This window comes from Vulpes vulpes, chromosome 5, assembly GCF_048418805.1.
Source record: "Vulpes vulpes isolate BD-2025 chromosome 5, VulVul3, whole genome shotgun sequence".
NCBI lineage: Eukaryota > Metazoa > Chordata > Mammalia > Carnivora > Canidae > Vulpes > Vulpes vulpes.
Genome location: NC_132784.1, coordinates 26793969 through 26819784, shown reverse-complemented (window position 1 = coordinate 26819784; position 25816 = coordinate 26793969).

The window sequence follows — 25816 nt, the reverse complement described above, 5'->3', positions numbered from 1 at the left end:
TCCATTAAAGAAAAATCTTAAAATTTGTACTTAATGATTTTATTCGATTTTTTTTTTCCTTAAAGGTGGATAAAGGCAATGTAACAGGGCTCACAGAAAGGAAAAAAACTGAACTTCTTTACTAGGATGATATGCAGGCATGCAATTTATTCTAAGTAAGGGATGGAAAGCAAATGAAAGACATATACAAATTAAAAGAAAGAATTAGCAAAATCATTATTTTGAGCCCATTTATAATAAATGATAAGAAATTGCTTTCAGTAACCTAATCAAATGGAAAAGTTTTTTCTACCCGCCCTGGAATTCCAGATACCTTTATAGTCTCAGAGAAAACACAGCAGAGCAGGAACAACTTACCTACATCTACTTTCCAGATAAAGCCAGGACCCTCAGATCTCAATCCATCCTCCTATAATATCATGAAGCTCACACCAGGATAGGTCTGAGAATACACACATTCCCTGATATTCTCTGTGTCCTTGGAAATCTGTTGATATTTAAACACTCTCAGTTGGGACAAGTTTAAGAGGAACTAAAAATATAAAATCCTCCCTGGAGAAAAAGGAAGAGGAAAGACCAAAGGCAAGAAACAGATTTCTCCCCAAACATACCAAGAATGAAAAAGGGCAATTCGTCCTCTCTACCTTGACCTCTTAGTGTGGGCCTGGGATAAATATCATAAGGTAAAGTATCAGGCAGGGTCACAAACCAAGCAGATGATGCACTCAAGCTTGAAGGCTGAGAAGAGTTTCATTAAAGGACACTTTACAAAAATATGGGTTGGGAAATTGCTCAGCAATGGCGAGCACCAGGGCCAGTAATAACAGCAGAGAGCTGGTTACACTGTGAGCCCAGGGAGGCGAGAGGAAGGAATGGTTACCAGCATCCAGAGAGAGGTGAATGCAAAGAACCACTCACCACATAGAGCCCTCAGCTTTGCTAGAGGGCCACAGCCAACCTGCAACCACTCCCCAGGAGGGAGCCGGGCAAAGAAACATACAGACCCCACTGTCCTCTGCTCCACCACTGTTAAGAAATTCTGATAGAGACCAACAAGGAAGCAGAGAGCAGTGCTTGCAACCAGCCCCCCCGCCCCCCACCGGGAGAGAATGGCCTGGAAAGGCAGTCATAGGATAACCAGCACAGGTGACTTTTAATATTTAATTGTGAGGAAGAAACATTTCTTAACATGAATACAAAATGTTCATTCATGACCTCACGGAAGGAAAACATGGTGCCTTTTTCAGAAAGAATATTTGCAGTACTCTGGGATAAAAAATATACGTGTAAAAAATACACACACACACACACACACACATATATATATATCTATCCATATACTCTCACCCACCCACATGCACATATATTAATTATGGTTCAAAGAAGAAAGAAGTCAAATTAGAAAACAAATATAAAAAACATAAAATTATGATAATAAAACATAAGAAGATATAAAATTGCAGATAACTTTAACTCTGCAACCAGCCTCAGTGTTTCATTAAGAAATATAATCTATCCAGTTAATGTAACACATGAGGGACAGCAAGAGAATGAGAAAAAGAAAAAGTAAAATATGAAAAGACAGATAGCAGGTGTGTGGGTGGCTCAATCAGTTAAGCGACTGAATTGGTTTCAGCTCAGGTCTTGATCTCATGGTCATGTGATCAAGCCCCGCGTGAAGCTCTGTGCTCAGCATGGAGTCTGCTTCAGATTCTCTCTCTCTCTCTTCCCCTCTCTCTCAAATAAATGAAATCTTTTTTAAAAAGGACAGATAACCAAGGGAAAAATTAATTGAATTGTGGTTCTTCTCATTTTCCTTTTCTCTCTCCACAATGCAGTCCCCAAATGTTTCTTAATTCTTAGAAGCAAGAATCGAAGGATCCCTTGAAATCCCACTGCTCATGAGGCTTTTTCTTTTTCCCTACAAACCAGCAGATTCCACCCTGTTTCTAGGCAATCTTAGAAAGAAGACATCTAGAAATACAGATTCCCCAATCGGGGGAGACCAAAAAGCTATTTCTTCAACCAGTGAAACTATTTTGGATCTAGATTTCTATTCTCCACCCATTATCCACCCCTTCTGCACCTCCCATGTGAAAAGATCAGGCTTCTTAGGAGATATGAAGGATCCCAGGTCATAGTCTTCCAGAGATAGTCTTTATCATGCAACCCCAAGGGCCGGTCTCTGTTTCCTCACCGTCGTGACCTACCCATACACAACTGAAAACATCAAAACTATTTATTCTTTGCCATGTCATATGAATACCATCTTAAGTGCATCTTTATCCCTCTCTTTCTCCTTTCTCCCTTTCCTCCTTTTAACATGCATTCATTTCATACACCTTCGCTGAGCTCCAGTATGCAAGCCACTGGGCAAGGCTAAGGCTACAAAATAATTCAAGATCCCTGTCTGACCCTAAGCAATACACAGGACAGGGAAAGAGAGAGGCACACTGTCTCACTGTCCTTTTCCACACTCTTGTAACACAAAAGAGAAGCTACTATACACATAAATACACATCCAGAGCACATATATGTATTACGTGCTTAAATGGGTACATATGTATATACATAGTCTGATCCTAAAATACCTTCAATCCCTTGGGGGAAAGATCCTCCCCCACTCACCACACTGTCTCCTGGCACGATTCCTATGTTTCCTGGTCTTTCATTGAATTCCAACAGGTTTTGAAGAATTGAACATATGCAAGGATGTTAAAGCCCACTCAGAATGGCAGACATAAGCTCGTTGCTGGATGAGGGTTAACAGAGTAGGAGTTGGGAATTAGCTCTCGGAGAGATGGAAGGACGTAAATAAAGGGATGATATATGCCGAGGGTATTATAAGGATGTGGGGGAAAAAACTAAGTACCAAGATTTCCTTCAAAAATAACTTCTTTCTAATTTTTCTCCCTAGAAACCTGCTCTTTAAGAACAAACAGACCTAAGTGTAATCTTTGGAACCAAATTGTCTGAAGACAGATAATATGTAAGAAAACTCTTTCTTTGTGGAGACACCTCTTTTCAGAAGCACCTGCCTTAGGACAGAACATGTATTTTCCAGGGCTATGAGAATTAGCCGGGTAGCTTTAAAAATTATCAGGTCCAGCCCCAAACCAAGTAGGCCCCAACATAAACATGGCTTAAAGCTGCCCAGTTGAGATATAGATATATGATTATTACTTGCATTTCTATCATCCTTAGTAAAAGGACATTATTCTAAATAATTTTTTTTGGTTTTGATAATGTCGTCATTCAGAATTTATTATAATAATATATAATATGCTTTAAACTCCATTAAAAATAAAGACTGGTATCAAATTTTTAAATAGACCCTATTGTTGATTAAGGTAACTGAAACATAGAGGTTTCTTTCATGCTTAATAATAAAATGACTCCCTAAAAATATAGCAAGGTCTTGGTAAACAGATGGAGTTTGGGTCAGAATAATGATGCAAAATTTTTATTCAAGCTTACTCCCTCCCACCCACGTCTTCTATTTTATCATCTATGCCATATCTGGAGCCTAATGTACAGAATTGAGATAGGTTAGCAACAGGCAACACAAGTTAGTTTGGGTAATGCTGACTTACAGCAACTCAAAAGTCTCTCTCAGCCACTTTTTCAGTAATTTTATAAATACGTCTACTTTAGCATGTTCGTCAGTAGTACAGGCCACCGTTGGTTTCCAACACATTCACACAATTTAAGAAGCCATCTCTATGCTGGGCTTATGCTATATGTACAACAGCTGTGGAAATTAAGGGAGGGCTTAGTCTTTAGAGGTATGCCTACAAGGTATGGAAACCCAGACTAGCTCTGGCATACAAACGACCAAGAACATTCTTGTTAACTGGGCAACATGTTTTGTAAAGGTGCAGAATCCACTTTGTTTCTATCACTTGTCAGAGTTAAGCATAAATAATGTACAAACAAACAAACTGTGCCAGTATGAAATGTAATATTTGTTTATGAGACACTTCCAGAATCTGACAGTGGCCCTCTGTTAACAATATTTAGGCCATAACTATATTGGCCAAATTTACAAAAAAAAAAAAACAAAAATTCTTAAGCTTTGGGTAACGTTAAATAGCTTTAAAACTTACCCCTGGATCTTGTTTCTAATCTCAGATAAAATCAGGACAGAGTCACCCATTCTAATAATCATAATGTCACAGTAAAAGCTAAGCAAGAGGAATAATAAACTATGAGATTGTTATGTAGCAGGCTAACATTCTCCCAACGTTGGGCTCCCTGGACTTTGGGATTTCTTGAACCAGTAAAAATCCCCCCCAAATATTAGAAAATTAACAGAGCTACCATTACTTTTCAGAATTTTGTCAATAAAGAATATTAAATGAAAGGGATAAAACTACATCCATTATCAGCATTACATCGCAATACCATGTAAACACCAAAAGAGTAGAAAGTACAGAATCTCTCAATAAATGATAATCCTAAAAAAAAGAATACACTTAATGAAAACAATTTTCCTTGAATACCTTATTTCCCTGCTGTACAGTGAAAATGTCATCACAGATCAGCCTGAGTCCACAGGCCAATTTTGAGAATTACTGTTTGGAGAGTGTCCATTTAGTCTCCTGCCTAGTTTCCCAGAAAACTCTGCTTACGATCACCTTGATACCTGAGCAGAGCTTCCCATCCAGCTCATATAAAAGGACATCCAGGGCACTCATGACAAACCTGAAAGGAATTTTTCTTCACCCAGAGCAGAGTACACCACTCCACCTGAGCTTGCAAGAGCATTGGCAACATTAGAAAAGTCACTTCCCTCAAATATCACCATCTATGCAATGCCAGGGTTTTATTATTATTATTATTAATTATTATTATTATTATTATTATCATAATTAGTTTTGTTTTAAACAAAAGTTCAGGCAACAACCTTTAACCCAGCACCTAATTCCTCAGATTCAGAATGAGAATCCATGGCCAGTCAGTTTTGTAAAGGTTTTTCCATATTGTATGGAAATTAAATGGAAGGGATCAAGATGTGTGTGATTTACATATTTGCACATAATTATTATTTTATAAATTTAGCCAAAACATGGAAGTTTCCTCTATCTTATAAAGCCATTTATTATGATACTCAGAACAACAGGAATAAAAGTTTCCTTGTTCATGTCCTATAGTCTGTAATAGGTAGTATAAGCCCCTGGTCTGCCTAACATAAATTTACTACTAAATGATAAATATATAGTACCCACACTAAACAGCCTGTCTGTAGAACTACCTGCTGGTCTTGTGTTTCTGACTTCACAATGACATTTGGACTGTTAATCCGAAGACAAATCTTTCATTTCAAAAATCTGAAAAACGGTCATTTGATTCAATACAAAACATTGAAAACTGTCCTGCAAATGAGCATGCTCCGGATTTAAACTAAAATTTTAAGTTCATTGTAAATGGTCTAACTTTTCGTTTATTTCAGGTTTTTTTCCTAACAGTACTTTGATCTTCAGTAAAGAATAAAAATAGCTTTATTGGTTCTGTGGATAAAGATTTCTTTCTTAATTGATATTCTAGTTCTTTTTCAATAATGATCTCAAACCCATAGCATGTTAGTGCAAACACTGACATGAATCTCCCCCAATTTTCCAATGGCCTACATCCATAGTGATCTCAGACTTTCAATTCTGTGGAATCACTGACAAGGAATAGAAGGTCCTCAGAATGGTTTATGCTGAAAGGTAATTTTGGAGGGTTTTTTTCCCCTCCTCCAATGTTAAAGACACAACTCAAGGGAAGACATGTGCATTAAAAGGAAGCTTTAACAGCACTTCTGTATAGGTAGCAAAACAAGCAGTTAGAGTGTGAGCCAAATAATTTTGCATTTCATGTGGGTTAGCTAGTTGAAACACAAAAACTACAAATAAATAAAAATTAACTTAGATGATTTAAAATTTCCCATCCTATCAGAAAGGGAGACAGAACATAAAGACTCCTAACTCTGGGAAACGAACTAGGGGTGGTGGAAGGGGAGGAGGGTGGGGGGTGGGGGTGAATGGGTGATGGGCACTGGGGGGGGGCACTTGACGGGATGAGCACTGGGTGTTATTCTGTATGTTGGTAAATTGAACACCAATAAAAAATAAATTTATTATAAAAAAATTTCCCATCCAAAATTGAAATCAAAAGCTTTGATATAAGGTATTTTATTTGAAAAAAGAGCAGTATAGCTTTACAAATTCGTAGCAAACCAGGACTCTCTCTTTTCTCTCAGGCCAAGCAAGAAGCTAGCGAATGAGCATCAATTGCCCCTATCAAATGGAACCTAAGAAGTAGCACTTCAAAATAATCCCCTATTTTTTAGCCCCCTCTTACTCTTTTTCTAATTTCTCAGTTACTTCCAACATTGCTTTTGTTCTTCTGTGATTGGCTGAAATAGAATATTTACCAGCTAGCTTACAAATGATTATTTAATGCTGATCACACAGTATTCTTAAGCATAGTGTTTTCAGTATTTGAAATGCAGATTTGATTCTGAGAAATGTAATTTGGCATTATCAGACAACGTACCAGATAAGACATATACAGTCACCTTGAAGAAGAAATGACTCCAAGTTCTGCAGGATTTGATTGTAGTTGAATTGACCATTGTAACATAAAAATGAAACAAAAAGGGGGGGGGGGGAGTGTGCATTTGAAAGTGAGTTTCATCTATCAAGCATTAAAAAAGTTAGAGAGGCTCCTCTTGACAATGCTATCCAGCTCTGTCTATGAGAGGCAAATACTTTGCCAAAAACTTTGGAACTCCCATTATGAAACTCCCTATTATGAAGTAGATGTCAGCCGTAAATCCATTTACTATTTGATTCATCTTTTTCTTACTGTAGGCTCACCAGCTCCTCTTTGTCAATAAATTAGATGCCCAGGTAGGACTGCCCAAAGTGAGTGAGTGTGCTTAGAAGGCTGGTCTGTGAGTAATATTTTTCACTCTAAACTAATAAGATGACATTCTCACTCCACATTAGTCATCCTGAACAATGGATTCACTCTTGATGTGTAATTGAAATCAGGCTTCTGAGACTGGGAGACTGAGGCCCAGACTGGACTATGTTCAACTCCCACAGGTACTTGTCCATCATTGAGACACGTTGGAAAAAGACATTGTTAACCATTAGCCTGTTTTTTTCATCTTGCGACTTCTACAGACATTAGGTTTTAACACGACTTTATAAAGCTAGAGAAGTTTCACTAAAATATAAAGCTGACTCGGCTCCTGCTGAAATATTTGGACAGCCAGGTTTGTTCTCTCCCTGGGATCAGCCTTACGTTTTAATTTATATGCTTAGTGTAGTGCATAGAACACACTTGGTCCTTAAGAAATTTTTAGTTTTCTACCAAAAAAGAGTGCTAGCTTTTAGCAACAACAAAATGATACCACATCTTATCAGCCTCAGCATTTACCTGAAAACAAAACAAAACAAACCCAAGCCTTTTGGATCATATCAAACTTGCATATGTCCAGGCACTTTTTATCTTAATTTAGGACATTGGTTCATGAATATTAGAAACAGTCCACAATATAGGCCAGAAATTGTTAGGTAGAGACTCCTATCTTAATTGTGTGATCTTAGGTACAGAAAATGTTACATGCAGAGTGCCATTGGTTATTAGAAGACAAGAACCACTCACAGAGGAAAAGTATTTAAACTAATGAGGAGAATTTTCTAGAAACATGTCCTTCTTCATACCCCAAATCAAGAAAGACTGTAAAACTTCTCTCCTGCAGACTTTCAAGAGTGTTGACAGGCAACAAGAATTTTGCAGAAGACACTTGCAGAGGGTGTCACCTCTAACACTTTCAGTAATGTATAATTTTTACACATAGGAACAAGAACATAAGGTCCAGAATAATAGGCATATAACAGAAATCTTTATATTTGAACAGCTTATCTTGGCACACCTAGAGCCAAAAGCCTAAGAGCTCTCTAGCAATGACTACTGCCGCTCTGATGCAGGCTGTGACTGGGTCAAAGCTGATGGATGAGGAGGTATCAAGTCTGTCCTGTGATGGGGAGAGACTTGGAAGAGAGGAGGCATAACACCAAGATGACAAAGAAGAGGACTTAGTCCAGACCTAGATCCTGCTCTGTTCACTCCTAAGAATTTCAGCAGTACTCTAGATGGGAGGAGTTAGTTGTTACCATAATATACTTCCTCTAGCTATAATTATGCCTAAGTTAATTGGGTATACCTGGATACATATGTAAATATTCTTACTTCTTAGCTAATTGAACATCATTCCATAATCAATGGTTTGAGATGAACATTCTTCAAGTTAAAAACGAACAAGTAGGGATCCCTGGGTGGCGCAGCGGTTTGGCGCCTGCCTTTGGCCCAGGGCGTGATCCTGGAGACCCGGGATCGAATCCCACGTCGGGCTCCCGGTGCATGGAGCCTGCTTCTCCCTCTGCCTGTGTCTCTGCCTGTCTCTCTCTCTCTGTATGACTATCATAAATAAATAAATAAATAAATAAATAAATAAATAAATAAATAAAATTAAAAAAAAAAAAACGAACAAGTAAACATACAAATAAATTGAAGATGTTGACAAGTGTTCTGTGATAAAAGAACAGAATCTTACAAAAGAGAACAGCGGAGAAAAGGGGGAACTTTAGATTGAGTGGTCAGGAAAGACCTGGAAAGTGATAAGTTAACCTGAGCTCTGAGAGAGCAAGAGAAAAAAGATTTCTAGAGAGAGGTATACAAGGGTCCTAAGGCAGAGGAAAACTTAACCCGGTCAAGGAGCTGAGGATACATTACTGGGGACAAGCAGAATGACTGAAGTGTAGTCATCAATGGAAAGAGGGTCCAAAATGCAATGGGCAGATTGGGTCGGGGGCACAGCACATGGGGCATGATGGGCCATGGCAGGAAGCTTGGATTTTATTCTCTGTGTAATGTAAAACCACGGAAGACATTTAAGTAGGACGCTAATAAGATTTAATCCCTGTGGCTGCTATGTGGGAAATGAATGTATAGGGAGGGACACAATAAACAGGGAAACCAATTAGGAGTTTATCACACTGGAGATAAACTCCACTGAAAAAAAAAGATAATGATGAATCAGCATTAGGACACCTGGATGGCTCAGTGGTTGAGTGTCTGCCTTTGGCTCAGGTAGTCAACCTGAGGTCCTGGGATCGAGTCCTGCATCAGGCTCCCCTCAAGGAGCCTGGCTCTCCTTCTGCCTGTGTCTCTGCCTCTCTCTGTGTCTCTCATGAATAAATAAATAACCTTAAAAAAATAATGAATCAGCATTAGGTAATGACTATTGTGACGGAAAGATACAGATAAGTTTCGAAGCTCTTCTGAAGGTAGAATTGAGAGGAGCTGGTTATTCACTGGCTGTAGGGAAAAGGGAGGATGACTCCTGGCTATTGGAGTTAGACCATGGAGGGCTGAGGGAACATCACCCAAGTCTATGATGAGAGGAACCCAAACACACAGGTACTGGGGGAAAACCAGTCAAAAAGCACCACCTTCAGAAAAAAGAAAAAAAAAAAACTTCAAACAGGAACTATTTCTCTTAAGATGTGCACTCTCTGAAAATTGCAATAAATTTGAAGAGCAGACAAGAGGGCGGGGGAGCAGTATTGGTATTGTCTAGATTTTTTAGGGTATTTCCTACCCTTGTTGTTGTGTTTATATAATATGAATCTGAGGTTTTTAGACAGTTAAATAAGTAAATGCTTTCTTTCCCCCTGGATTTCCAACCCCATTAAAAAAGAAGACAAAAAACAAACATAAAAACAAAACAAAAAAAAAACAACCAGCAGAAAACAGCCCGCCAGAGATCAAAAAGGCTGATTAGAGAAGTGGGCTTCATTCAGCTCTGTGGTCTAAAACCTGGCCAACGCTCCATACAATCCCTGCACCATCCCCATTCCAGCCTTAGGAAAGCTCAGTAGAGAAAAGCCCACCGGGGTCACTGCCCCACCACGACCCAAGGGAGCCAGGGAAGACAAGGGAAAGAATCCCCACTTACCTTCTTTTAGTTTTGCACTGATCAATTAGGAAGCAAGGACCATGGAGGCCAGACCCCTGCCACCCTCGGGTAGGGTGATCCGCTCTTGCTCCGGGACGAGTGGTGAATATGGCATACTGGGGCTTACCAGAGCCAGTACTGAACAAAAACTAAGATTCAGAATGAGTGGTTGTTTCTTCCTAGTCACACTCTCGCTTACTGTGTGTTCTGGGAGTGATCTGACCTCTGCTAGGGATCCAGCCTGATAATGAAAAAGACATGTTTTGAAAATTGTAAAAGGCATGAGTTTTATTCTTCCTAAAAAGTTCACCAATGTCTCTTCCAACTTTGTGTACCTTGAAAAGCGTAAGGCCCCTTAGCATCTAAGTATCCTTCTCTGCTCACTTAAACTTTCAGGTTTAGTAGTTCTTCACCTACAAAATGACAACCTGTTCTTGAAGGTTTTCAGTCTTTTTCCTAAGCAGTGGAATCCTGGTCTGGACACGAGCTTCGATCTTAATCAAAAGGCCCATATATAGAAGTAACGAGAGCTAAGTTGCCTGTTGGGAGGCCTGGCATTCTGAGGTTCCATCCACAGACTGTTCCTTTCCAAAATTCTAGGGCCCTGTAGCTGCTTCGCCCCCCACTTCCTAGAGACAAACTATCCATGTGTCCAAAGTATCAATCAGTGGCATATTGGAAGGAGGTTCATTGTTCAGCCAAGTCAGATGGGGAAGGAAAAAAAAAAAAAAAAAAAGCAAAAAGCAAACAGGTAAGTGGATAAAGGCCACTCCCCCCTTAAAAGATGGAAAGATGAGAATTTCCAAGGATATGTTTGATTGATAATGAAAACTAACAGGACCAACTTTTATTTCATTTCATTCATCAGTTCTATAGGTAGTTTTTGTACAAGCTTGTGCTATTTTTCTTTTAAGAGAGGGGGAGAGACAGAGGTGGGGAGCGAGAGATGGACAGAGAGGGAAAGAATCCTCAAGCTGACTCAGCGCTGAGCATGGAGCCCGTTGTGGGGCTCAATCTCATGACCCTGAGGATCATGACCTCAGCTGAAATCAAGAGTCAGACACTTAACTGACTGAGCCCCCCAGGTGTCCCCAACATGTGCTATTTTCTATACTATTTACTTGCTTCTTGAGACTTCTATGATTTGTGAAATCCATTTTAATCTAAAGTCTCTTGCTATTCCACAGGAACAATTAGAAAAGAAAATAGAAGTTTTTAGAGAGACATCAAACAGCATGCACTTCAGAGTACTGAGGCTCCTAGCTTCACGAATTCTCATTTTCCTCTAATGTTGGTTTAGTCCTGCATTGAATTAGGCTGTAATATCGCATTATATGATAAAGCATCATTTAACAGGAAGTTATACTCTTTTATGTTATGTTTGCATTTCATTTCCATGCTACTTTTCAGAATATAAGTGATAAGTAGAAGCAGAACAGGTATTTGTAATTACTCATGAGTCATTTGCTCTCACGTAATTTAATAGCCACAGATCTTTAATATTTATAGCACATGTTGAAAGGATTTAACATATGTAGTCATCTTCACCAAGTAACTCCATACACTTCTTGAATACAAAGATGTAAATTTTGTCACCATTTATGCAACCTGCTAAAAATCTTGCTATTAATTCATGTGAATGAGTTTTTCCTCTAAAATTTTAATTAAAACACAAATGCTTTGCACACTTCAATCTGCAATATCCCACAGATGCATTTTTTTAATGCCGACTGATCAGTTGGATAAGAAGGGATTTCTCTGTAAGTAAGATGCTTTCAATACCTGAAAATTCCCACAAAGCAGTTACTTTTATGTAAAAGCCCGTTCAAAAGCTAAATAACCAACACACTACAAGTTTCTCGATAGCGATAGAGTTCTCTTCACTATCTGGTATAGTTCAAAATGTGCTGTAATAAGAAAAGGGGAGTAGAAATCTATTAAGGTGAATAGGTAATAACAATAGTCCAGACAACTAGAATTTGAGAAAAAACCATGTCATAAGTAAAGTCAACATGAATAAAGAACCAGTAGCTTCAGAAAATGTATAACCACAATCAAAAACATGCATAACTTAGGATTTCTGCGACAGTTGTTGCTCAATGAAGAATACTTTGACAATCAATTATGATAATAGCAAATAGTTATTTTTCAACCACTGAGTCTAAATTACTCCAAAGCTTTCTATCATACAACTGATTCAGAATGTTTTCATATATTTTGAAATCCACACTCTAAAATAAGTTTTAAAGTTTTTTTAAAAGTACTTCTTTGATTGGCTACTTTTTTTCTCCAGAACAATAACAAAAATAGGAGTGATATAACATGATAATATTACTGTGTTTTCTGGAATCTTTAATACACACACACATGCACACCCTTTGTTCCTTTCAACTGTTCTTTACAGGCCACTTTTCAGCTGTAGCATTTTATTTTTATAAATCATTAGAATGCTAAATATTCTTTAACCATCCTGTTTTCTTAATGATACTAAAAATTCGTCAATAATTGTGGGCTAGGGCAGCCCTGGTGGCCCAGCAGTTTAGCGCCGCCTCCAGTCCAGGTCGTGATCTTGGAGACCGGGGATCGAGTCCCACATCAGGCTCCCTGCATGGAGCCTGCTTGTCCCTCTGCCTGTGTCTCTGACCCCCCCGCCCCGTGTGTCTGTCATGAATAAATAAAATCTTTAAAATAATAATAATAATAATAATAATAATTGTGGGCTATTAGAAAGCAAAAGTAAAGATTTTTCTAGATCCATTTTTCAAAACAGAAGTATGTATTTTCCTGAAGGGTTGAAATAGAAATGTTTGATTAACTGACACTTAGAAATCATTCCTGAGCAATCTGTTAGAATTTCTTTCCCTTTACAATGTTTTCTGTTCTATGCTATCAAGAACTATGAATCATAATTTCTGGCAGCTAAAACTAAAGGGGGTGATAGGCTCTATTAGCATCCTAAAAATATGCATGTCCTAATGCTCTCTTAAAATATGTCTTCTCAGAGATGTTTCAGATTTTCTCAGCCAAGCAAAATGACATTAACTAAGACCCTGGCGTGAAGATTTGCTTATTTTAGTTTGCCTAACAATGTAACCATAGCACAAAAATATTGCTACTCAATGGCAGATAAGTTACTCTGTCACATTCTGACCTATTGTTTGTTAACTTCACATGATAAACGGAATCGCTTATGAGCACTAATTACTTTGATCATTCACATATGAAGACAAGAAACTAAAGCTATGTTAGACTTAGTTCTTTTTAGGGTAAGAGAGCATTTTCTCTTTCTGTTTTAAGGGAGTCTGGTCAAAACGACTTCAACCCAAACTAACTGGGAATAATTGAGAACAATTAACAATTTAAGCCAAAACAACATAATGTGTCTACATCAATAACTGATAAATTTCTGGAAGAGAAAATAAAAAAGTGTTGCTAATATATTTCTTGTGTTCAGCATTCCACAAGGAAATTCTACTTTAGTTGCCTTTTCCCTCTGAAAGTTTACTACAGGATTCCAGGAAGAATTTCCTAAGAGAGAACAATATCTGGCAGCCTATTTAGCTGACTCTCATAAAGGATGAGTAGAATGCAGAAAAGGTCAGTCTGAAGTCAAAAGAGGATGTCTTGTTATTCTGATGTTACACCTTTGAGGCAAAGGTCTTAATACCTTTTCAGAAAATAAAAAGCAACAAAATGAATACTTTTCTCTGCTAGAGACAGAAAGAGGACAGAGGTCATGTAATTGCATCTCTTGTTTGCATTGTTTCTCCCATTTTCTCTTTTATAATAGAAAACAACACATTGAGCAAAGAAACGCTGCCTACTGATTTATTTCATATGACTAGTACATTTATATACTTCCAAAAACATAGAATACGTTAAAAGAGAAGTAAGATAGAAATGTTTGATGAATTCAATGGAAAGATGTAAAGAAACTTTAAGTGGCAAAGAACACAGAGAATTCAGGAAATAATTCTAATAGTGATGGGAGGAAAATGGAAAATAAAGAAAAAGAGACTTCCAAGAGGAGTCTCTAGACTTGGAGTCCATAGAACAGACTCCAGTTACCAGAGAGGGAAATGGGGACAAAATAGGAAATAAGAGGGACACCTGGGTAGCTCAGCGGTTGGGGGCCTGCCTTCACTCAGGTTGTGATCCCAGGATCAGGATCCAGTCCCACATCAGGCTCCCTGCAAGGAGCCTGCTTCTCTCTTTGCCTGTGTGTGTCTCTGCCTCTCTCTCTCTCAGTCTGTGTCTCTCATGAATAAATAAATAAATCTTTAAAAATAATAGGAAATAACAACAAAAGCCTTACAATTACATTATGCCAGGATCATGCCTGGAATCCAAGGTTTACTTATTCCATTATACAGTATTTCCAAAGATGTTTCTTGAAACATGGATTCTATCATGAGATTATGATTTATTGCCAAAGCAGCTAATTTCTATAATCAAAAGGTTGGGATACACTGGATTAAGCAACGTTGACGCATTTCTTAATTACACGACTTTCAGTCTTTAACATGCTAAATGAATTGTATGGCTTTCCAAGAGAAACATATGCCATGCTTCTCAAACTTATTTCACAAAGAAAATTAGAAAGAGAGAGAGATACAGAAATACAGCAAGTCTAGGGAATGAGAGCCCATGGAATGCAGATTGGGACTTCCCAAGAATTTCCTTTTTCCAACACAAAATTCACACATACTGACGAGGAGAAATCATTGTTTTTCCTTCAATTCATTAATTTAAATTTTTATCATTCTCTGCGTAAATACTTTCTGCATACTATAATTATTCAATTAATAATTGGATATTATTGAATATTCAATTAATAACATTAATAATTATAACTCCTACATAATATTCTATTACTATTTTTATAGTCCCATTTATTTCCCTCCTTCATAAATAAAAACATAGGAAGTGCTAAATATACTACACTATGTTAAACTTTATTTATGACAAAGTAACCAAGCAGAGTGCCTACATGTTTTGCTAGGAACTTCAAAACACAGAAACCAAAGGAACTTGATTTAAAATAGTACAAAGTGCATGGGAGTTAATCGCCTATTTACCTAAGATCTGGCTTTTTTTTTCAAGTAATATACATATTTAAGCTATTTTAAAACATCAACAATTGTGAGACACATTGTGATTTAAGAAATGTCAAAAAGTGGAGAGTATATCTAGATATCAACAAAAAAACAATGTACATATATATACATATATACATATGTATCCTCAGTAATAAAATAGAATAGGAGACAAACCATATGGACAAAAACACATCCTAGCATATGTACAAAAGGAACTGCAATCTAGGAGAAAAACAATCTGCAAGGTAGACTTCTAATAAATCTGAGCTCAGAAACTGCAAGTAAAAGGATGGGAGGGGAGGGAAGAGAGGAGAGTAGGCCAGAAGACAGGGTGCATTGATGAATGACTCTCCCTCGAAAACTGTTCACAGAACTTCCAGAAGTGGGCATTTTCATCCCCCCAGGCAAAACAGACAAATGGAGAAAAACAGTTCTTCACAAAATAGAATGAATGATCTCTTTGGGAAGGATGAAGGCAATCATTCTGGTTGTGTTGGAATGCTAACCAATTACCTATGAGAACTTTAATTTTTTGAGAACTTTATTTAAAAAAAAAAGAACAGAATGAGATAAAAAAAGAACAAGTACATAATTAGAACTTTTCAAAATAATTTTTAGGCTTTATCAAAATTAAAAAGTCTATAGTAAGTTTTAGCAGAAATATTAGAGGAATGTAAAACAAAACAAAACAAAAGTCCTTTCATATTTAGTCTAAGAGAGGAAGATATCAGGATGCCTGGATGGCTCAGCCATTGAGTGTCTCCCAGGATCGAGGATCAAGTCCCCCATCAGGCTCCTTGTGGGGAGCCTGCTTCTCCCTCTGCCTGTGTCTCTGCCTCTCTCTCTGTGTGTGTATCTCATGAATAAATAAATAGAATCTTAAAAAGAGAGAGAGAGAGAGAGAGAGAGGAAGATATTTAAAGGATCAATCCAGGAATACCAACATCTGATTAATAAGGATCAAAGGAAGAATAGAAGAGAGGAATTTATTAAGGAAATAATAGGAAATAAAATCTTAAGAGTCGTCAAGAGTAAGACTAAAAGTGCCTACAGGTGCCTAGCACAATTAATACAAAAAAAAAGTAATTCCCCTGAGATTCACTAGTATGAGAAGAAAAAAAGATTTAACCCTAAAAATGTTCACATAGTCACTTAAAAGAAAATAAGGATCAGATGGAATCAAACTCCTCACTGGTATCATAAGAGGCTAAAAGACAATGGAAACATATTTTAATACAATTTTTAATACAATTTTTATAACCATCCAAAATAGCTCAATTTATCATAGGACAGAATAAAGACATTTCCCCAACGTTCAAACAAAAGAAAAAAGGTATAGACTTTTTAGGGTGTATGTTTAACAAAATAAAAGGAAAAACAACCCAAAGATTCAGGAAATAGTGCACTTAATTCAGAAAAGCCTTGAGGTATATTCCCAGGCCAAACTGCAGCAGGAAGATGAATGGCTTAAAAAGAATTCTCAGGGAGAAGAGTGTAAGAAGTGCACGGGTAATCATAACTATAGCTGATGAGGGAAAATCCTGAAGACTGAATAAAGTCAGCTGGTGAAGGGTGGAAAAGAGAAAACCAGGAAAGATTATCCAATGGGAAAAAGACAGTCTCTTCAACAAATGGTGCTGGGAAAACTCGACTTGCAAAAGAATGAAACTGGACCATTTTTTTTCACCCTACACAAAAATAAATTCAAAATGGATTAAAGACTTAAATGTGAGGCCTGAAACCATAAAAATCCTAGAGGAGAACAGAGGCAGTAATTTCTCTGACATCTGCCATAGCAACATCTCTCTAGATATGTCTCCTGAGACAAGGGAAGTAAAAGCAAAAATAAACTATTGGGATTACATCAAAATAAAAAGCTTCTGCACAGTAAAGGAAACAACAAATAAAACTAAAAGGCAGCTTACTGAATGGGAGAAGTTATTTGCAAATGACATATACAAGAAAGGGTTAGTATCCAAAATATATAAAGAACTTTTACAACTCAACACCCAAAAAACAAATAATCCAATTTAAAAATGGGCAGAAGACGTGAACAGACATTTCTCCAAAGAAGATATCCAGATGGCCAACAGACACAGGAAAAGATGCTCGACATCACTCATCACCAGGGAAATGCAAATTAAACTACCATGAGATATCACCTTCCACCTATCAGAGCGACTAAAACCAAAAACACAAGAAACAACAAATGTTGGTGAGGCTGTGGAGAAAAAGGAACCCTCTTGCACTCTTCGTGGGAATGCAAGCTAGTGAAGCCACTCTGGAAAACAGTAGGGACATTCCTCAAAAAACTAAAAGTAGACCCACCCTACGATCCATACCCTACCACCGTGTATTTATGAACAAAATTCAAAAACACTAATGCAGAGGGATACAGGCACCCCAATGTTTACAGCAGTATTATTTACAACAGCCAAATTATGGAAGCAGCCCATGTCCATCGATAGGTGGATGGATAAAGATGTGAGATATATATATATATATATACACACACACACACACACACACAATGGACTGTTATTCAGCCATTACAAAAAATAATGAAATGCTGCCATTTGCAACGACACAGATGAAACTAGAGTGAATAATGCTAAGTGAAATAAGTCAGTCAAAGAAAGACCAATACTATGACTTGGGAATGCTATGATTTGAATATTTGTGCCCCCCCCCAATTCATATATTGAAATCCCAATCCTCCCAAATGACAGTATTAACAGATGGGCCCTTTGAGAGGTACCAAGGTCATGAGAGTAGAGCCTTCATTAAAGGGATAATGTTCTCACAAAAAGACCCCACAGAGCTCCCTAGCCCTATCCACCGTGTGCAGACACAGCAAGAAGGTGCCATCTGTGAATACAAAGCAGGCTCTCACTAGATACTAAATCTGCCAGCACCGTGATCGTGGACTTCCCAGCCTCTAGAACTGTGAGGAATAAATTTCTGTTGTTTATAAGCCACCCAGTCTGATGTATTTTGTATAAGAGTCTGAAGGGATTAAGACAAGTAGGGAAAGGGGAAGAACAACATGTAAACTGTCTAAATCCTTAGGTGCTAGGTCAGAAAGCTAATAAGGAAAATAGCAAGATAACCATATTATCTAAAAGTAAGTACGTGATTATTCCTAAGCTTAAGAAACTGGAATAAGGCAAAGGTGGTGCATTTGAAAATTATTGCTAACAGTGGAGTGAAAAGTTTTAGGACAACTGCATTTCATTATAAGCCTGAGTGTACAGCTTCATTTTTGAGCTTCTGCATTGATTCCTTTGATGAAAGTTTGAAGAAATATGGGTATGTATACATATACCCAAACTCCTACTTCCTTCCCAAGGTCACTATTGTTTAGCATCTCTGAAAGGTCTTAACCTCTTTTATAGTTACTTTTCAGCCTTACTAATGATTGAAATACGAGTACCATAGGTTTATAGGTTCTTAAAAAAGAATTATGCTGCCTCATATTTGCTCCCAATTTGCTCCAACCAAGCATCAAGGATTATGACGCAGCTCTCACATATTGGGATTTGATTTTTTTGTTATTAAGAATTTGGTTAAATCTCCTTTTCATCTTTACTCTGGTTAGAATTGTCTAAAACTTTTCATTTTCTTATAGTTAATTTCTATCTTCGATAATTTCAGCAACTTGTTGGAAAAATCACTCTACATTCTAATTTTTAAGACTTTTTTTTTACTTTTAATTTTTAGTTTTTGAAGGTTTTTTTTTAAATTAAAGATTGTACTAATTTATTTGAGAGGGAAATGAGAGGGAGAGCAAGCAAGCATGTGCAGCTGGGAAGGGCAGAGGGAGAAGGAGAAGCAAGCTCCTCAATGAGCTGCAGGTCTGACTTGGGGCTCGATCCCAGGACCCCAGGATCATGACCTGAGCCAACGGCAGGTGCTTAACTGACTGAGCCACCCAGGCACCCCATTACTTTATTTATTAAATTAACATAAAGTGAAACTGACTTTTTTTAGGTGTATATTTATGAGTTTAAACACATGAACAGATTAATATATCCACCATTGCAATTAGGATATAGAATAATTCCCTCACTTCAAAAAAACCTGCCTGTGCCACTGATTGGGGTCATTCTCACCCATTCCTAACCCTTGACAACCATTGATCTACTTTCCATCACTACTTTTGCTTTTGAGAATGTCTGATACATGGAATCAAACCATATGTAACCTATGAGACCGAACTCTTCTACTTGGCGTAATGCCTTTGATTCATCCAACGTGTCTGTTATCAATAATTAATTGCTTTGTGTTTAGTAGTAGTATTTTATGAATATACCACAATTTGTTTTCCTGTTCACTTACTGAAGATTTGTGTTGTTTCCAGTTTGACATTGATATGAATAGATTTGTTACAGACATCCTTGTATGGGTGAACGTTTGTGAGAACATAAGCTTTCATTTTTCTAGGAAAAATATCTAGGAGTGAGATTGCTATATCACACGATGTAGGCACACTTAGCTTTACAATAAACTGCCAAACTGTTTTCCAAAGTGACTGTATCATTTTCCACTTCCATCAGCAATGTACAAGGGCTCCAATTGCTCTATCTCCTCGTCAGTGCCTGGTATTGGCAGGAAATTCATTTTATCCATTCTAATACATGTATACTGGTGTTGCAGTCTTTCACTATCACAAGTGATGTTAGCTTGCAGATGTCCCATATCAAGTTGAAGAAGTTTCCTTCTATTCCTAATTCGCTGAGAACTTTTATTACGTATGAATTTTGAATACTGAAAAAAACCTTTTTTGCATTACTTAATATAATCATGTGACTTTTCTTCTTTAGACTATTAATAAATTGTCTATACTATTTTTATTCCCAAAACTTCTGACACTAAGTGTGTGGGCTTTTTCTCATACCAACCAATCCTCCAACACTCCAGACACCAACTAGGTGCCCTACAATTCAATTCAGGCCTGACACTAACCACCTGGAGTCAGCACTGGAAACCACAGGTTTAAGAGCTCAGTCCCACAAGCCTACCATCACTTCAGATGCTGTCACAAGCATTGGGTGCTTATGGCACCCACACTTCTGTTCAACTTTGCTACATGGTAGGGGGTTCCCACGATCCCTGCCGTTTTAGGTTCAGTAATTTGTTAGAACAGCTCATCAAACTCAGGAGAGTGCTTTAGTTACTATTACTGGCTTATTATATAGGCTGCAGCTCAGAAAATCAAATGGAAGAGATGCATAGGTCAAGGGATGGGAGGAGAAGGGTAGTGCATGGAGCTCTATGCCCTCTCCAGGCTTGCTCTACCCAACCAGTACCTCAGTGTGTTCACTAACCCAGGAGCTCCCTGCCCCCTGTCATTTAAGGGTTTTTATGAAGGGCACACTACATAGGTATGATTCATTAAATCATTGCCATTGGTATTAACTCAATATCGACCCTCTCTTCCCTCCTTAGAGGTTGGGGGACAGAGAGGTTAAGGCTAAAAGAGTCAACCTATTCATGCCTTGGTCTGGTTCTGGTTACCAGCTTCCATTCTGATGCTACATAGGGGTCCCCAGCCATCAGTCATCTCATTAGCAAATAAAAGATCCTCTTCTTAGTCCAGAGATTCCAAAGGGTTTTAGGAGCTCCATGCCATGAACCAGGGACAAAAATCAACTATGTATTTCTTATTATACTACAAATGGGTTTCACAGATTGACTGCCAAACACTGAACCAACCTCGCATTCATGGGATAAACACTACTTGGTCACGTTAAACTATTCTTTTATACATTACTGGATTTGATTTGTTAATATTTTGGTGATGTTTTTCATCTATGTTTGTGAGAGATGTTGATCTATTATTTCCTTGTATTGTCTTCCTGGTTTTCATATACTGATAATGCTCATTTCATGACATTAGTTAGGAAGTGTGTCATCATCTTCAAGAGTTAGTGCAGCCTTGGTTTTCTTTCTTCTATATCTGGTAGAATTGATATTATAACTATCTGAGCCTACAGATTTCTTTTACATGGGTTTTTAATAATGGATTAAGTGGTTTAATAATTATAGAACCACTATGGCTATTTATTTCACCTGAAGACAGTTTGTGGAAATTTTTGGTTTGGAGGAAGTTGTTCATTTCACCCAGCTTCTTGAATTACAAAGATTTATTTAAATTATTTCTTTTTTTAACCTTTTTATTTCTTCAGAGAGTGCAGTAAGAGCCTTCCTTCATTTCTGCTATTGGTAATTTGTGACTGTTTTTAAAGTTTAACAGTTTGATTATGATGTTTCTGGGTGTGAATTTCTTTGAATTTATTATGTTTGGGGGCTTATTGAGCTTCTTGAGTCTTTAGGTTTCTGTCTTTCACCATATTAGGGAAATTTCCATCTACTAGGTCACCAAATATTTGTACTATACCATACCGTGTCTTCTCATTTTCTGAGACTCTCATAACATGAATGTTAGACCTTCAGTATTATCCTGAGTCTCTTTATTTTTCCCTCTTTTTGTCTATTCCTTAGATTGTGTAATTTCTACTGATTTATCTTCAAGTTCACTCTTTTCTATTTCATCTTCAATTGATTATTGAGTCTATACAGTGAGGGTTTTGTTTGATTCTTTGGCATTTTTCTTTTTGTTTGCTTATTTTTGCAGTCTGGGTTATTATACTATTTTTAAAATATTTTTATTTATGAGGGAGAGAGAGAAAAAGGGAGGCAGAGACACAGGCAGAGGGAGAAGCAGGCAACTTCTGGCAAACACATGCAGTAAGCCTGATGTGAGACTTGACCCCAGGTCTCCAGGATCATTTCCTGGGCTGAAGGCGGCGCTAAACTGCTGAACCACCCGGGCTGTCCTATTATACTTTTAATTCTAAAATTTCCACTTAGTACTTCTTTATATCTTTCAGTTTTTTGTTTAGATTTTCTCTACATAAGCTTCAAAAGTGTTTATCCTTACTTCTTTCAGCACTTTTATAATAGCTGCTTTACAGTCTTTGCCAGATAATTCCAATATCTTGGAATATCTTGACCATCTTAGTACTGATGTTTGTTCTTTGTCTTTCCTCATGTAAATTGGGTTGGCGGAGGGAGGGGTGGTTCTTGCCTGTCAATGAATTACTCATTTTATTTAGACACTTTGAATATTATCTTATGAGACTCTGGGTCTTATTTAAATCCCAGGGAAAATGTTGATATTTTGCTTTAGTAGACAGTCAACCCAGTTGGGTTTAGACCCAAGTTCTAAACAGCTTCCTGTGGTTTATGTTTTCAACATACATTCCAGTTTTCAGTATCTTTGCAGTATTATTTACATCTGTCTCCTGTGTTTGCCAGTCAGTAGCCATTCTAGGATCTGGACAATTGCCCATCTCTTCATTCCATTCTCAAAGGATGTGGTATATTGTTTATGATTAGATCCATTCACGTGCAGTTCAAATGAGACTCCCGTTTCAGTTCTCCAGAGATCTTGGGCTTTAGTTATCCACCCTGACACAAACTTCCCATGACTGCATCTGCATCCAGGGTCAAGCAGCAGGAAGACAAAGAAAGAAAAAAATACTGAATGTTCTCATCCCTCAAAGTTTGAAGCACTAGAAGGCCCCTGCTGTCACCATGTTCCTACCACAGGATCCTTTTCCTTGTTTTGTTCCTGGAGCCTGAACTAGAGGGCTTCCCTCCCAGGTTCTCTCTCTCAGCATGGTGCCAACTTTCATGTCTTGTACTGCTTGAATCCAGTCTGGGGTGCACTAGAAGGGAATAAAATGGTAAATTCACTGTTGATTCAGTGGTACTTCAAATTCTAGTAAGATCCTCAAATAGCTGCTCCATGCATTTTGTCCATGTTTTCTAGCTTCATTCATTATGAATGATAGGTTGAGGTATTCTTACTCCATTTTTTTAGAACTGGATGCCTTGCATTATTTAAGTTAAGCTTATAAAAATCATTGTTACTTTAAAATTAGTATCTATGAAAGCCTTATCTGTGTGTGTGTGTGTGTATGTGTGTGTAAGAGAAAGAAGAGAGGAGGGGGGAGGAAGGCAAGAAGGAAAGAAATGGGGGAGAGAAGATCAGGAAAGAGAGAGGAAGCCAGTGAAGATAGAAAGATAGACATTAATCTCAAATACCTGACTGGAATGAGATGAAGGCAACTTCTTTAAGATATGACAAATTACTACTCTTGTTTGGGAAAGAGATCACTGTGAGGAAGCCAGATTTCCTAAATGTACGTGTAGAAGTTACAATTTCATCACATAGTTTTTGCCAAGTGGAATAAAAGTGCCAATTTATTTTTGAAAAAGAAAAAACAAATAAGGCAAAAACTTCATTTAATGCTTATTCTGAACTCTTTGGAGGATAAGATGGAGAACTCCATCCTTGAAAAAGCTTTCAAGAAATAAATTCCCAAAGGTTATTAAGTCAAGGTATGAAACATAATATCATCTTGGGGAAGGGAGTTGCATGTACGATTTAGAAATGTATTCCCAGGTTTTCCCGATAAACTACAATGGGCTAAGAGTAGAAGTTTTGACTTTAAAAAAAGTTTTAACTCATATATATCAAATGTTTTTTACATTTACATCTCATCATATAATTTTATATAAAGAGATTATAAATACCTATTCATGATGAATTCTTTTAATCTTAAAAGTATATTTAGATGGTAAGCCTACTAAAGCACTATTCATACCTAGGAGGCTATTCTTAATAAATGACTCAACTGGTAAATTCAAAATTTATTTCTTTTTCTATGTGCACTCCCCCCATTCTATTGTGCTCCTAAAATGGGAAAACCAGAATAAAATCCACAGTACTTCAGATCTAGACACTGAATAAGGATAAAGTAAAATTTTCATTTTTTGTACATCATCTGTGTACGTTGTGAAGAGGAGGAATTTTAAGAGGTGGTGTTCATATAGAAACCCAGAAATACATAAATTTTTTCTTAGCCCAGCTACCTCTTAGTCCCATAAAGTCCCCATGGAAACACATATATAAATAAAAATGGCAGGGCTAGGCAAATTAACTCTCATTATTAGCTTGGACTTCAGTCCCAATGGCTAAGCAAAACCAGAGCTCTAGTCTGTTGCACTGGACCAATGGAAAACTCCTTTCTCCTAATTAGAAGCACAATAGAGGCAAAAACTAAACTAAAGCACACTGAGTAATCCACAATTTCTTCAAAGCCCACACTAAAGTCAGGATTTACTATGGACTGCAAAAAGGGCAGATTTTGAGACCAGCCATCTTTTCTGAAAGGAAAGGTAAGGGTACTTATCCCAAAAGTTAAGCCATTGCCCCAGAATTCTTGGGCCAATACAAAAGCCAGAGTCTATCTGCCTTGTGGAAAGAGAAGATTTCCCAATATAAGAAAGTAAAAGCAATTGCAAAGGCAGGAGTCAGAAGTAAAATGAGGGGGAAATCAGGGAAAAGCCTAGGTCTGATTCTCCAGCTCCCTCCTCAGAGTCAGTTTTAGATCCTTGAGCCTAACAAATCCATCAGGAGAAGTAAGGATTGAAATAAAGTCAACAAAGAGAATATTTCTTCCCTAGAGGGCCACATTGTTCTCCATGAATTGACCCAGCATTTTCTTACCTTTCAAAACACTCATTTCAAAACATTCTCATTTTTCAGAGAAGTGACCATATAGCAGTTCTCAGATTCCTATCTTTAATTATCAATGAATCTCCAAACTTCATCTTTAAAAGTATTGTTGCAAATTATAGACATGATCTTATACTGATCCATGGTGAAATTAATTGGTTGCTCACTTTCCTGCCAACTTTGACAGCCAAGCAAAATCTTTAACCTATTTTTCTTTATAACTGTATTTTGCCACTGTATGAGTTTCCTATTGTTGCTATAACAAATTACCACAAACTTAGTGGCTCCAGGTCTGTGAGCTAGATTAGGTCTAGGAATTGAACATGAACTCATGACTGCTTATCTTGGTGACCTGAGTCCAATTTCTGTGCTCTAGACTTTTTCTACATATGAGAAGCAACAACTTAGTAAACACATCCGTTTCATCCCTAAGGATTCATGATAGATGAATCAATGCCACAAGTCCTTGTAGGTCAAACACTCTTCTCACCACTCCATCCTTGCCGCTTATTAATATAATAGCCCTCATCTTGTCTTTGCTGGTTAAGCACTGGCATGAGGCCCCTACCACTCTATGAGTCCATGATTCCATCAAGACCTGGAGGCCCAATGCGGATGCAGCTCCTCCTACTGTCATCCCCAGCCTGCAGAGGACAGCCACTACAGAGGCTGCTGTTTTTCCTTACCAACACATTTCTGAATGTTCAAGTGAGGGGCATGCTAAGTGGGTGGCTGCACAAACTGCATATAATAGACTCATCCCAACATTCACACCTCCCTGGGCCTTTGGACTCCTTCCACTACAACATTCCAGGAAAACTCTAGTATTTTTTTCTCATCAACTCTACACCACCATTGGGTGTAGTCTTCAGCTAACCATGTTTACATCATTCCCAGGTGGCTAAGCCAACACATTAAATCCCAAAACCCAGGTAAAGGCAACTATATAGATGAATTTGACACAGTCTAACGTTACAGTTTTCCTCCTTGGCTTAATACTCTTAGAAACTGTACTTAATTTTTTTTTTTTTTTTAAAGAAGCTGCCTATACATTTGCTACATAGATTCCTACTGATAGAACCTGGCAAAGTGCTAAAACTCCTTGATACATTG